Raw genomic sequence first — 16,423 nt, forward strand, 5'->3', positions numbered from 1 at the left:
TACAGAGCCATTGGGTTTCCCACCCAACAGTTCATGCACATTTGGGTTGTAACACGGATTGCAGTCCTCGCGGTTAGCACTCATCTCGCTTTCTCCCTGTCTGCCTTTCTGACTCCTCCTCGTTCCTATCTTCTGAGCTCTGTCTCTGGGCAAAGTCTGCTCTTTAGTTCTCATCTGGTGGGTTGTGCTCAGGAGCACACGTCTCCCCATTGTTACTGATCACCTAACAGGTATGGCGAGCATTTGGGTGAAAGTTGAGGGACGGGAGAGCTCAGGTTCAAGTCTGGGTGGTATCTGAGGGATATAGTCTTACTGGTTCCCACGGTCTAATACAACAAATAAGCCTGCTCATCTTCATGATTTTGAAATTTATTCTCCATTTTCATCCCACTATTCCCGGAACCTTCTATAATGATCTCTTCCCAAGAGGATTGAATGGCACCAGTCACCATCTAGGAGCTGTAGAAGATTATCTTTATGGGCAATGTTATGCCAATCTTGATGTCCCGCCCCCCCCCCCCCCGACACAGTGACTCATTCTCTCAAGGTGTTTGGTTACATTTAAGAAGTTTGTATCACGCTGCCCCCAATATACTCTATTATATTCGTAGATATATGTGCGGCAAGTCATCTGATTTCTTGACTGCTACTACAACGGACATAGATGGTTGAAATTAAATGCTGACTTCCAGCATTTTCTACATTTATTATGATATTGTTTATCAGTCCATTTGTGAGGATTTTGTTTTCCTTCATGATATGGAATACGTGAACTTCTTTACTAAGTGCTTAACATCAACTTCCTTTTCGGCAAACAAGTTTATGTCACCTGTTTCTTGTTCATGAATCTTCTTTAGTATTGCTAGGAACCTTTTATTGCACGGCTTTCCAGAGCTACCCTATTGATCCAGAGAACAGAGAGATGATGAGAAAAAGTAGACCCAAGAGTTTATATGCAGTCATTAGATGCTAACTACATGGTACTTGGTAAAGGAAGGAGCCTGGCAAATAGGGAAAACATGCCACACCTCCAGGTTCTTTCCTTGCATGGGTCATAAAATGGTCCTCAGGGAACTGGAGGCAGAAATTGCCCTGTCAGTGGTCTCTTCTTGGGATGGCTGGCTCAGAGCATCTGTTCACTTGGCTCTATGCTGTTGTGATGGGAAGCGTAGCCTGAAGCCTGAACTCCAGAGAACAGATTCTCTTCTTAGATTCTCTTCTCTGGGTGCAGTGCTAGTTTGGCAGCACTTCATTTAGAGGACTAGTATTAGAAAGACTTCTCTGAAGGATGTCATGTTCATCCAGGTCTCTGTTCTGGTTAGCCCAGACCATAAAAATACCTAAGATAACTTTGGAACCACTTTTTCTTAATCTCCTTGGACTGGATTTAGATTTGCCAGTGGTCCATGCACCATCACTCGTCTGTCCTGTGGTTGCACAGTGGTGGCTTGTGTGGGGCTGTGATGCTGGAAGTTATGTCCATGGAATTTCAAATACCTGCAGGCTTACCCAAAGTTTCAGCAGTTTCCTGGCTAAGAACAGACTATGAAGAAGGAATAGGATGTCCATTCAGAGGAATTAGCCACTGAAACCCTTTTGGATAGCAGGGAAACATTGTCATATACAGCCGACCTAATGAGCAGTAGCAGAACATTATCTGTGCTAGAAATGACAGAGCCAACAGAAATGGTGTTGCATTTTGTCACCAAAAAGGACATTCCAAGATCTATCTTGAAGTATAATCTTGTCTGTGATAATATCCTTCCCTCTACCAGGAAATCTAGTCAATACAACTATCATTCAAATGTGTACCCCAACCCCTAATGCTAGTGATAAAGAAATTGAAGGATTCTACCAATAGCTTAAATCTGAAACTGATCAATTGTGTAATCAAGTTGCATTGATAAGTATTGTCAAATGGAATCAAAACATTGGAAACAAAGAGGAACAGTAGTTCAAAATAAAGGCGTGGTGATGGAAGGAAGCTGGAGACCACATGATAAATTATGCAAGGTAAACAACTGGTTTGTTGCAAATATCTTTTTTCAGCAACAAAAAAGATGACAGGAAATTCTCCACCTGGAATGCCCCCAAATCAAATTGACTACATCTGTAAGAAAAAGAGAAGCCTGTTATCGGCAGTTAAAATGAGGCCAGGGGCTGACTGTGGAACACACCATCAAGTGTTCATATATGAGTCTAGTTGAAGTTAAAGAAAATTAAAACAGGTCTGAAGAGCCCAAATACAACTTTGAATTATATCCCACCTGAAATTTGAGAACATCTCAAAAACAGTTTGACACAGTAAACATTAAGGACAGAAAACCTGATGAGCTGTGGAATGACAGCAAGACTGCCACCTATGAAGAAACCAAAAGCTCATTTCAAGAGAGAGGAACGAATGTAGAGACCAAAATGAATGTCTGAAGTGATCCTTGAGACTTGCTCTTAATTGTAGACTAGCTGTAGCTACAGCTACAGCGGCTCATTCCCTCAAGGTGTGTGGTTATGTTTAAGATGTTTTTATAACGTTGCCCCCAATCAAAGCTCATGAAATCCATTGCTGCATTTCATTGGGTAAAATGGCTATACAGCGCCTCTTTAAAGTGCTGAAAAGCAAGGAAATTGCCTTAAGGACTAAGGTTCACTTGACACGGCTATGGTATTTTCGATTGCCCCTTATTCATGTGGAGGTTGGACGTTGAACAAGGACGACTGAAGGGGAATTGATGCATTTGAATGGTGGTGCTGGTAAAGAATACTGGACGTACCAAAAAACAAACAAATTTGTCTTGGAAGAAGTACAACCAGAATGTTCTTTATAAAGGCAAGCGTGGTGAGACTGTCTCAGTTACTTTGGACACATTCTGAGGAGAGAGCAGCGACCCTTGGGAAAAGTACATCATGCTTGGTAAAGGGGAGGGTCAGCAAAAAGAGAGGAAGACCCTCGGTTGACACAGTGGCTGCAACCATGGGCTCAAACATCAAAATCACTGTGAGGATGGTACAGGATTCGGGAGTGTTCCCTTCGGTTGTGCAAGGGCTGCTATGAGTTGTAACTGACTCCACCAAACCTAACCATAACAGCCACGGCCCACACTAAAGAACATCATAGGAAAGAGATCTTGCTAGCTGGTCTTAGCTATTATTTAGTGTTCATTACTCTAGTTATTCATCTTTTTATGAAGACTCGCACAGGATAAATTTCTCTTTAAATGTTAAACATCAGACATACCGTATATCCTCATGTATAAGCTGAGGCTTTCAGCACATTTTTAATGCTGTTTTTATGGTAAAATTAGGTGCCTCGGCTGATAGTCGGGTCAGCTTATACTCGAGGATGTACGATAAGTGTAACATCCTAGGCACTGGTTGATTTTTACTTATGGATGATGACATTTGACTGAAAGTTTGATGCACACTCATTATATGCTTCCCTCTTGAATCCCCCCCCCACCAAAGCGTGGCACAGCTGTAGTGTATATAACAGAAAATCTATTACCTTTGAGGCCATTCCAACTCATAATAACTTTATAGGACAGATGTGGGAGTTACATAATCTGTCAACTTGTGAAGGGGTGGAGTCTAACCTGTCAATCAGGTCACAGCCAATGAGGTCTCTGTGTGGGCATGGCCTTCTCCTGAGGATTCTGGGAACTCCTATCTTCCTCCCTGGCGGTGGGGCACGCTCTCTCCGCTTGTCTCCCTGTGTGACATTCCTGTTGACAAGCCACATGGGGCTACACGCTGATGGAGCCAGAGCCCTGGAGCTGGAGGAGCCATGTGGAGACCCACACCAGTACTGACATGCTTTCACTACCACTAGGTCCACAAGACTTTCCACTCACTGGCCTGTGATCTCCCTGCATTTGGCATCATTCCATGTGTTGCATGAGTCTGAAGAGGAATTCATAGACTGGTATTGGCCATATAGGCGAATATCAGACTTATGGACTTGAACTGGACTGGGCTAGGATGTTTTTCTCATATGCAATTGTTCTTGTACACAAAGCTCTTCCTTTTACTCATATGAGTCTCCCTGACTTTGTTTCTCTAGTCTACCAGGTCTAACACATCATGGTACCAGGAGTGGGTATGAACTCACGCGGACATATGTCCCTTGGACTTGATTTGACTCTGGGTTTTTGAGGCTGTAAATGTTTACAGAAGCAGAAAGCCTCATCTTTCTCTGGAGAAATGACTCACGGCTTCAAGCTCTTTACTTTGTGGTAAGTAGCACCTACCTACTATCAAAGCTCCCTCATATTATATAGGTGGGGATTCAAGAAATATTTCCTCAATAAATGATGAAATTTATTTAGTTTTAAAAATAGACAATGTAATTAATAAGCACTGAATGATAATAATATAGAAAACAACAATATAATGTTTACAAGTATCCTTAGAAAATATCGTTACGATCTGGACTAAAGTGAGTGAAGGAAAATCAATAACCTTTGGTTACTGCTTTCTTGAGAGACGAGACATGGGGAGAAGCTAGCGCTATTGACACTAATGGAGAACTGAAATGGGCAAGGAAATTCTGGACAAATGTGTTCAGTGTTGAACATACTATAGAGAAGCATTAGTTCATTAGTCCAAAGCTCCTATCTTTGTTACCTAAGATCACTCTAATGAAAGTCCTGTTCCTAACCCTAATTAGTTCTGGGACACTGAATAAGTCACATACACATAAACTCTCTCAGATTTGATTCGACCATTCATCAGACAGGAATGATTAGCATCTTGCCACCGACCTCAGAAAGTGTGTGCACATAGGATGACGTCCATGGAAAGGCAGGCATGGTGTGTCTTAAACTGTTTAAGAGTTCCGCACATACAGCTAATTGTCATATTTCCCACATGTACATAACCATCTGTCCCGCTCATCCAAACCAACACATGCTCTGACTCTGGGATGGTAGTTGCAAGAAAAATGGCACAAGGTTAAGTGGAAACACTAGAGCAGTGGTGTGGAACTCACATGGCTTGGAAGAAAACTATCTGGGGACAAATGGGACATTGTGCCCTCCATTACGCACTGATGAGGGAGCCTTGCTCCATTTCCTCAGGCTTCCCACTCGCCAGGCCTCCTCCATGACCTTCAAACTCATCATGACATCCCTACTTTTCACCTGAAACACTGGGAATCCTGAACTTCAAATCAAGCCACATTTATTTTAACTGATGTATTGATGAGTTTTCAGAAAAGAGCCAATATTATTTCTAATCAGCACATGGATGAAATATTTTCCAAAATTGTTATTTAGGTTATGGCAGACTCCAAAGAACTTGCAAATAGCTTTGCTGAGGAAGGTGGGTCTCCCTCTAGCAAGCCAGATGAGACATGGGTCGGCCACTTACAGAAGCACAGGGAGAGAAACGGAGTGTCTGGTCAGAGAAGCAAGTTCCTATCCAGCCATCAACCTAGAACTTAAATGACCGTGACAAGAACGTCGAGACAACACAGGGCGGAGTGCGGGTTTCTGGTAAGGGAGACTAGCGAGCTGAGTGGAAAGCTTGCTGTTTTACAACTCAGTTAAGTACCTGTCCAGGGTTGCCAGATTTAGCAAATCTGAGAAAATAGAGGGTGCCTGGTTCAACTTGAACTTCCAATAAACCACAAATAAATACATCTGAATGGACACATTCAAACTTTTCATTGATTTCTTTTTTGTTTCCCTCTGAGTATTTATATTTCACTAGCTCGCCTGTATTTTACCTGGCAACCCAACATGACTATAAATAGTAGATATCACTGTCAAAAGCCCAGTCACAGCATGAGTTTTTCATGCAAAGCTACTGCTGAGACCACGTCTCTCCGCAATGACAAGGCCAAGAAATAAGCCATCTATGAGGTTGACTAAAAAAGGGGAGGGGGCCGAGGAGGGGGCTCCAAGCTATGCTCACATTAAGCCTACAACTGTGCCATCAGCAAATTAAAATCAATTGAAATCAATTTAGCCCGGATAAAAAGTCTCCCTCCCCGGCTGCAGCTCATCTGGTGTGCTAACAGCTCCCGGCGATGAAACAGGTGCTTGTAAATTAATTAGCCTACTGAAACACACCTTAAAATGAATTTCCCAGAACTCCCTGGCAGGGAGCCATCCTGGTCCCAGGAGCTGATCAGCGTTCTGTAAATATTGAGATTTGATCAAGTAAACGCTCCTCCGGCGGCAGATGGCTTGGAATGCTCTGTTGACACTGCCTGCGTTTACTGGCATATGAAGACTTGACTGTGCACAGGCCTCCTCTGGGAGCCACTGAAGGACCTGATCCCCTCTGCAGCTATTTGCCTTCTAATTGAAAATCCTTATTCCCAGATGGAACCGAATGCGCCGCTCCAGGCATCGTGCTCCGTGCCGCTTGACTGTTGATACATGGGTGATTGCTTTCAGTAATGCAGGTTAAATGTGACATTTAGTGCTTAATAAAAATTATCAAGGCCAAAGCCGTTTATCATTCTTACACTTTGGGCTGTCAGTTCTAAGGGGATTCTCAATTCATTTGAATTCTTGAGAAGGAGACAGGCAGCTCCATCGCAGAGCTCCCGCACAGACAACTGAAATGGTGGAGATTGTGTGTGTGTGTGTGTGTGTGTGTGTGTGTGTGTGTGTGTGACTTTTAAAAGGTTTGTTTGTTAACAAAAACATTCCAAATTAACCTCTCCAGCGCTGTAACGCTCCTCCTTTGTGTTTAGTGTGTTGGTGAGTAATAGATAATCAGCTGCTGTTGTTTGTGTACACAAAGCATTTAAAACAGATACACTGCGCTGCACCTTTTGCGTGGGGATCCGCGTTGAAAGTCACTCCCCTTAAACAGCATAAAGAAGTAACCCTGAAGAGAAAAAGACTGTGTGTTGGTATCATTTGCTACCAACCGCAAACTGTCTTAAATTAAGGGAAGGCGAAATTGTTGTTTTAGATCAAGAGCTTGAGGTTCCTCACCATAATTATCCTCAACCAACAATGAGAACAAGTTACGGCCTGGCCTTTGGGTGAAGCCATTTGTTAGAATGAAAAGGACTTTCCCTGAGCTTAGCTGGACTTTACCGGCAGATCTGCTTCCAGAACATGCCCTAGAGCCCATCAGGCAGCAACCGCACTTGGCCTGGGTTCCCTCTCAGTGGTCGAAGTCCTGGAACAAATAGCTATTTTGTGCTTCACCTGTCATCCGGAGCCCCCTCCAAATCCATCCATGACACTTAAGTCAACAAACACTAATTTTGCCCTGGTCCTTCGAGTCTATTCCCTGATGAAGCAGAAGGCAAAGGGGTGGAACTCTCCAAACCCAGGTATGAAAATTACATCTATAACAGAGTTCATCAATGCATAAAACATGAGGAGGAAGAGAAAACATTTGCTTCTTCTCTTTTTTATAAAAAAGCTTTCCAAGCATTATTTTCCCTGGATTAAAAAAAAGAAAGATGACATATTCATAGCAAAAACTTCAAAGTTCAAAAAGTACATGGGGAAAATAAAATCACTCATAATTTAGTCATCTGCATATCAGTTTTTCTCTCCATTCTTTCTTTCGGCTGCTCCTCCAGGGAGGTCAAAGGCTGAGGAGGGGAGGTCAAAGGCTGAGGAGGGATAGTTAAGGAGGTCGCTATGTAGGCAGTGGGATCGGTCGGTAAGTAGGGAGGGAAGTGGGTAGGTGAGTAGATGAGTGGAGCAGCGGTTGGATACATGGTTGTGTGCATGATATATGTATGTATGGAGGGATGAATGTATGCATGGTTGTATGATTATTTGGGAAATCATATATATTATTTAGTCACCTGCAGATTTATTTTGTGGTTGTTTAGCTTTCATTTCATTTTAGTTTTTACTCAACAATTTGTTGTATGCCTTTTTTCACTCAATTTTACATTCTAAATAATAATCTTTAATGAGTAAACAGGACAGCACTTCGTGGACTTATGTAATTTACATGTTTTTAAGTGAAGAAGCCATTCATAATTTTTAACATTTATTAAAATACTGGGTATATATTAATATACAAATTGCATGTACAGTCTTGATTCTCTTCGTACAGTAAATTCAAAGATAAGAAATGCAAGGCCAGAAGGTAACACATATTTATGGTTTCTAAACACTCATAAAGTCAAATTATGTTTGCATTAGGCTTTACTCCTACCAACAATTTCGGATTATGTCCATTTTGTCTTTCATCCCAATATTGGGAATTTTCTTTTATCTTTTTTTAATTCAATAGTTTAACAGATGGGAAATGACACAGAATATTAATCGGTGTTTCTTTGACTACTAGACAAGTGAAGATTAGAGGGAGTTATTTGTCATTTGACATGCCTGGGAAGGGTCGATGATTAAGTGCTAATCCATGAACCAAAAGGTGAGCAGTTTGACCCCGCCCAGGGATGCTTTGGAAACACAACTGGTGATCTGCTCTCAGGTCACAGCCTTCAGAATCCCACCGAGCGCAGGTCTACACTGGCACACGGGGGGTGGCCTGGGGCAGGAATCGATGCCACCGTGCTTTTATTATTACCCTTTATATTTCTGCCCGTTTACAGCATCTCTGAATTTATCTCCACTGGATTGTCTTGTAGGAATCCTAGTGGCCCTGTTGAGTAAGCATTGGATGACTAACCACAAGTTCCGTGGTTCAAACCCACTAGCCTTTCCTTGAGAGAAAGATGAGACTTGCTGCTCCCACCAAGACTGGTTATGGCTAGGTGCCATCAAACCAGTCTGACTCATAGTGATTCTCTGGACAACAGCATGAAACACTACAGCCTTGGAAACCATATGGAGGGTCGCCATGAGTGGGACAGAATCTATGCAGTGACAAAGGGTTTGGTTGGGGGTTATTGCCTTGCAGTCCTGCATTATGTATGCGGCCAACACAGAGGGACAGACATTTAAACTGGAACATGGAGCAATATGAACCTTCAGCTCAAAAGGATAAAAACAGTCTAAGGAGACTATAGACTTCTACAGAGGCCAAACCAAACACTCTCCAAACCCCAAACCAAAAGCAAAACTCACTGCCATCAAGCCCTCTGATCATATCCCTATACAGGATTTCTGAGAATATAAATCCTTATGGGGGCAAACAATCTAACCTTTCCCCCATGGAAGTGGCTGGTGGGTTGGACCACCACCCTTGTGGTTAACTGTGCCATGCCTGTCCCCCAGGAGAAAATGTTCCTGAATGACGTAGTTCTGGGTTGCAATATGAGGCCACGGCTTCACTAATTGTGAAAAAAATCTGTATGACCAGGCAGTGTAAGATAAGATAATATAATAATTTATAAATTATTAAGGGTTCATGAGGGAGGGGGAAGTGGGGAGGGGGGAGGGGGGAAAGGAAATTGAGCTGATTCCTGGAACCCAAGTGGAAGGCGAATTTTGAGAATGATAAGGGCAATGAATGTATAGGGTGCTTTACTCAATTGGTGTATGTATGGATTGCGATAAGAGTTGTATGAGCCCCAATAAAATGATTTATTTAAAAAATAATAATAAAATATAAACAGTTTATTGACAACAAAAAAAAATCTTGGATGATTTAGCATGTAGCCAGGGATGAGAAGCACTTTCTTGAGGACAGGGGTCATGCATGCGTATCATGGTTACATAGTAAAGGTCGCTGCAAATGGCAGACTTAACGTTAGTCTTAGAGAGTCAGGAAACATCTCTACGTAAGCTAAGACACGGTCAACCTGATTTTTTGAAATGACTCTGAGAGTCATGTGGAAAATGAATGGAGAGCATTTGCAGCAAGGCAGCTGAAACCAGTTAGAAGGCCAGGCTACTGCTTTAAGCAAGATTGAGCGCAGTCCGAAACCAGCGTGTCTACGATTGAGATGTTGAGAAGGGAGAGGATTCAATTAATCTGTCCACAGGGGACATGGCAAGACGTGGTGACTCGGTGAGGCTGTGGGAAAGGGCGAAGAGGAGTGGACAGCAGGCCCTTGTCATCCTTTTCTCTGCAACTGTCTTCTCCTTCTCCTCCTCTCTCTCGGCCTTTGTTCACTCCTTCACATGTCTTCTTTCCCCCTTTCCCTTACGACTGCAACGTGCCATTTGCAAAAGGGTTAAACGTGCCTATGAGTGACCCAAAATTAAATTCAAACGGGGCTGATCATTCTAGAACACCAGAGCGTGGGGTGATGAGATTGTCAGTAACTCACTATTTCAAGCAAAGGACGAGGCCAACCAAACCTGGGCAAGTGTTCTTCGGCAGTGACTGCTCAAGAACATCTGGGCACCTTTGGCCATCCCTAACCCTTTTGCAAATCTCATAGACCCTCTGATCCTTGTCCCAGAAAATGGGATGTCTTTACGGATGCACAGCCCACATGCTGCGCGCAGTTCTTAGCGTGTTTGAAGAGACCCGGAGGGCCATGCTGCCCAAGAGCACCTACTATTATGGCATTTTAAAATTATCAACAGGAGGCTGCCAGAGGCAAGCAGCATGGGTCTTAAAGGTCCCCCACATGCTGTTACAAGAGTTTCAAAGTAGTATTCAGTGTATGAATTCAGTCTCCTAACCAGACCGAGGCTCTGGACAAGATGGAGACTGCCATCACCTTTCTGCCCTGTGTTTATACCTGTGACAGGCATACAGAATGAGTTCATGACCATAGCTGCCATAGATAAAAAAAAACATAACGATGGCAGGGGACCATAAAACTCCCATGGAACGACACCAAACACAGCCCTCTGAGTTTACAATTGCATCGAAAGATTTTCTTTTTGACTTCTTGTCTCACATTTGATGTCTGCATTTTCCCTACATTATAAAGCAAATGCAATAAGAGATTGCTTGCAGGATACTCTCTTCTCAACAATTTCTCCCCCCTCCTCTCACCACCCTTTTTCAAAAATACTGTATATCAGCAACCCCTCTGGGAAAAATAACTTTGAAAAATTGTATAGTGGATGCTAAATGACTTAATGGATAATAAAATGGCTTGTGCTTCTGAGACTGCTATTTAAAGACCAACTTGACATTTTATGTAAAATGAACACTCGCTTTTATATAATCATGGGACCTTACCCAGCTTTTCTGCCAAATTTTCTATTTATGGAGGATGTGCTGCTTCAAAGCAAGTGAGCCTCCACTTCAGAGACTCGTTATAAAGACCCTGGAAGACAGCTGATCTCTGTAACCACTCCAAATTGTAGGTGAGTCAAAAGAGAGGGCTTCTTCAAACTCAAAAGGCAACCAAACATTTAAGTTATAAAAGAGAATTCCCTACGTGTTTACATAAATTGCACACTGAAGATGGAAGTTCAAATTGGGGGAACACACATGGGGATTTATTTGTGACCCCTTGCAAAGCCCCAGGTGCCAACCTGAACTTCATCGATGGCACTGTCTCCTCGAATGCAATTCGTCATGAAGCCACGGCAAATCACCCCCCTCGCCGACTAATTTCCATTGCGTTCTTTCTAATTCTACTGACAATCTTCTAAGTCACATCCTTATCATTTTTTTTCAATTGAACTACTGCAAGATGAGTTTCAGAACTCTTTCTCTGCTTCCATGCCTATCTCTTTGTATTCTATCGCTGCTAGAATCATATATCTAAAATACAAATTGCATCCTATTACACTTCAGATAAAAACCTTTCGATCGACTCTTCAGAAAATCTCTTAATTCTTTTGCACAGAGCACATGGCTCTTCATGATCTGGTTTCCATCTTCCTTTCAGACTTCCACTACTGTCCTTTCCATGTGGTTTGAAATTCAGGCTTTCCCACTCCATCTGTCTCCTGTACTACACGGCGTGTTTCTGGACCATGAGAGGGAAACAGGAGCATAAAAAGGCTTCTGGGCTAACTTCTGCTTCTCTGACAGAGAAGAGCAAAGATGAATGGGTCCTTCCCGCTTCCCTCCTTCTGGTTCGATGGGGATATGAAGTCTGGAATGGGGTGATCTTCTTGCAACCATGAAGACGAAAGCCAACATGTAAAAGTTGGAGAGGAAGGATCTAAGTCTAGGTCCAGCGATATCTTTAAATAACTAAGCCAGGACCAGTAGCCATCAACTTCCAGACTTATTTTGTGAATAGATGAAACCATATTTAGTTTTTTCTATTACTTGCAGTTGTATGCCATCCCAACTGATAAACAAACCGACTTCCTGTTCCAGCCTTATAGACTTCGAACATACTTCATTCTCACGTGCCTGTGTGCGTTAGTCCATACTATTCCTTGTACCCAATATGTCTCTGCTCGTCCTTCTATGCATCTCTGAAAGTTAAGTTCAGGACCTCCCTTACTCAGGAATCCTTCCCTGACCGAGCTTGTGGTCACCTGTATCTATTACCACCTTTTATTAAAAATTATATTCTCACATCTCTCTCACTGAATACACTGACATTTGTGAAGGCAAGAACTAGCTCTTACCTTTAGCACATGCATGTCAAAATGTAGGCATTAATAACATCTAACGAATTAACAAAAAAATACTGGTGGAAAAATGAAAGACAACAGTTTATTAAATGGTTGGAAAACTAGAAAAGAAACCTATGTCATGTTTAAGACTTGGAAAGCATATCTAGCTTATGTCACAAGATTCAGATTCTGTGGAAAGGCCAATTTTATTTACAAAGCTGTCATGTCACACTTCTGCCACTGGTGGGATTATTCAAGTTTTTATATTTTCCTCTACCTTCTCTTCTCCCTAGGGAGCCCTTGGGGCACTGTCAGGTAATTATTGAGCTTGCTAACCATAAGGTTGGTGGTTCAAAGCCACCAACAGCTCTGTGAAAGAGATGAGGCTTTCTGTTCTCATACAGCTTTATACCCTCTCACACCACATATAGGTCACTATGAGGCAGAATGGACTGGAGAGTGGTAGGGTTTCTCTGATCTCCAGGTCAGACAACTTTAAAACCAACCACGTGGTAGCCAGCATGTGGCTGTCACACAATCTTATTTAAACGACCACCACAGCAAATGTTACCATCGAGTTGATTCCAACTCATGGCAAATACATATATGTAAGAGTAGAATTATATTCCATAGGAATTTCAGTAGTTCATTGTGTGTGTGTGTATATACACGTATATATATAGTGTGTGTGTATATATACATGTGTATATATATATATATACACACACACACATATATAAAGTATATCAGCAGGTCCTCCTTCTGAGGTACCTCTGAGTAGATGCACATCTTCAACCTTTCAGTTATGAGCCAATTACACTTACACAGCAAAGGGGCACAAACCAGGGTTTACACCGCAGCCCAGTGAGATACAAAACAGCTGGAGAACATGACCCCACTGAGCTTATTCCTGGCTTAGTAAGCTAAATAGTTAACTGAATCATCAATGATACTTCCTGGTGGGGGTTATGAAAGAGAAAGTACAGGAGGCCACAGGAGCACATGATGGGTGGAGGGCATCATACCAAGCATGGGTAGGAAAGTAACCAGGACGGCTTCCAAAGAAGTTCAAATCTGAAGGATTATTAAGAACTGGTGAAAGGAAGAGAGAGAGTACAAAGGTCATCGCAGTGGAGGAATCCTCCCAGGTTTGCCAAGAACATAAGAGGTATCTAAGTCATCTGGGCATGGCCATTTGATGGACAGTAGGAAAAAGGTTGAACCTAGTGAGTTTCATTCACAGGTGTATTCTCCAGTGTCTAGTACTGAGCCTGCTGCCATAGTCATGAGAGCCAACATTAGTGATGATGAGAAGCCAGGAGCTTCCCTCCACCCTTCACTGTGTTGACACAGAATCCTGACAATGCCATGTGAGATGTGCAGCAATTATCCTCCTTTTTAATGGGGTGCCTAAATAGAGTGTGCCTGATCGCATATTTTATCAAGGTTTCTGAAACTCGGCTCTCTTGACACTTTCACCTGAGTAAGTCTTTCTTGCCAGGGCTAGCCTGTGCGGTGTAGTGTCATTTAGCAGCATCCCTGGTTTCTCCATAGCAGATGCCAGTAGCAGCTCTAGATATGAAAACTAAATATTCCTAAGTGCACATTGGGCCTCCACTCAAGTACTCCCTCAATGCAAGAACACTTTGTTCTATTAGACTGGCATTCCCTGATGCTCACCTTCCCGAAACAATCACTGAAGACAAAGTGGGTGCATAAGCAAATGTGGTGAAGAAAGCTGACAGTGCCCAGCTGTCAAAAGATATAGTGTCTGGGGTCTTAAAGGCTTGAAGGTAAACAAGCAGCCATCTAGCTGAGAATCAACAAAGCCCATATGGAAGAAGCACACCAGCCTGTGCGATCACAAGGTGTCAATAGGATCAGGTGTCAAAGAACAAAAAATCATATCATTGTGAATGAGGGGAGTGTGGAGTGGAGACCCAAAGCCCATCTGTAAGACACCCTCTTACAGAAGGGTCTCAGGGAGAAGACATCCAGTGAGGGTGCAGTGTAGCAATGATGAAACATACAACTTTCCTCTAGTTCTTTAATGCTTCCCCCACCCCCCGCCCAACTATCATGATCCCAATTCTACCTTACAAATCTGGCTAGACCAGAGGATGTACACTGGTACAGACAGGAATTGGAAACAGGGAATTCAGGATGGATGATCCCTTCAGGACCAGTGGTGAGAGTGGCGATACTGGAGGGTGGAGGGAAGGTGGGGTGCAAAGGGGGAACCGATTATAGGGATCTACATATAACCTCCTCCCTGAGGGATGGACAACAGAAAAATGGGTGAAGGGAGACATCAGACAGTGTAGACATGACAAAATAATAAATAATTCATAAATTATCAAGGGTTCATGACGGAGGGGGGCAGGAAGGGAGGGAAAAAAATGGAAGAGCTGATACCAAGGGCTCAAGTAGACAGAAAATGTTTTGAGAATGATGGCAACAAATGTACAAATGTGCTGGACACAATGGACGGATATATGGATTGTGATGAGTTGTACAAGCCCCCAATAAAATGATTTATGATAATAATAATAAAATTTTAAAAAGCATATTTCTAAGCATAAACAGAAGCTTTTAGATTATTTTTTAAATGGCCAAAATGGGTATTTTTATAAATATTATTCTAAAAAGACATATAAGTATAAATTGATAACTATTATGCAATTATATCAAAAGGGCTTTTGTCCACAAATTTGGAAATCACTAGATACCACCAAGTTAACTAGATATCTACTAGTAAAAGTCTTAGATTCTCTATTAAACTATCATGTGACTAACCAGAAAGATAGAAGATTATATACCATTTAATGGGTTTGTCTATTTTATATAGCACTAATTAACTGTAGAAAAATCTTCCTCAAAGTTCAGTTTGGGAAGTGCTGATCTCAAGAAATTATAGGGGGAAAAGCAGTGAATTGTGTCTACCTGGAATGAGTGACCAGGAGCAAATATTGATCCCACTTTCCAAGATTTTCTCAAAATAAGAGTTAATCTATAAAACAGTTAACAGGCCCAAAGTGGGAAAAGAAAGAGAGAAACCAAACCCCGCAGGAAGACATCGCTCACTGCCCAGCCTTCCAGATTTGCTAATGCTTTTGAACAAATAACTCTTGAATTTCAGATAGGGCAAGTGTCGTCTCTCTGGGCACAGAACCATGGCAAAACTGGTAATAGCACCCAAGACTCCTGTCTTTTACAAGGAAGAAGAAGAAAAGGAAGATTGGCTTCAAGCACTTTGACAATACAGAGCCCATAACAAACTATGGAGGGGAGCTGAATACAAAATAAGTGGTGGCTATTTGGGCCGACTAGGTAATGGAGATGCTGAGGGCAGAATTGTCTCCTTGACAGGAGAGGTGGCACTTTCCTCCTTGACACGGCTAACGCTGCTCTCCGCGGGCACTGCTGTTGAGACTCCCATTAGAGGCCATTTTCAAACAGGGATGGCCAAATAGAGCCGATTACAGACTCCCTCTGAAAGAATGTATCATAGCCATCGTTTGGATGGGTCAAAAAGTACTGCTGCAAAACCACAGGCAACTTTTTTTTTCTTTTTTTACATTTTATTAGGGGCTCATACAACTCTTATCACAATCCATACATATACATACATCAATTGTATAAAGCACATCCGCACATTCCCTGCCCCAATCATTCTCAAAGCATTTGCTCTCCACTTAAGCCCTTTGCATCAGGTCCTCTTTTTTTTCAGAGACAACTTTATTAAGCAAAAATATCAAAGTGAAAAGTCATTCTTTCTCGGCCTGCACCTAATTTAGGTTTATACACTGCTGACAGCAGTATTTCTAGCACTCTCACCAGTCCGCAACGAATCTGCATTCTTCCATGTAGAGCACATCAAAATGGCAGGGACGGCATCCCTCAGAGGCCAGTCTTGTCCCTTTGAGATATTCTTTTTTTGCGGAACAAGAGGGAATCTGAAGAGGAGTGACCAAAGCTGGGAGGTAGATGGGGTGAGGTTTCCAGCAAAATTATTGTTTTTTTTTAATTGGCAAATAATTTGCATGTCATAC

Source organism: Tenrec ecaudatus, chromosome 11 (genome assembly GCF_050624435.1).
Source record: "Tenrec ecaudatus isolate mTenEca1 chromosome 11, mTenEca1.hap1, whole genome shotgun sequence".
NCBI lineage: Eukaryota > Metazoa > Chordata > Mammalia > Afrosoricida > Tenrecidae > Tenrec > Tenrec ecaudatus.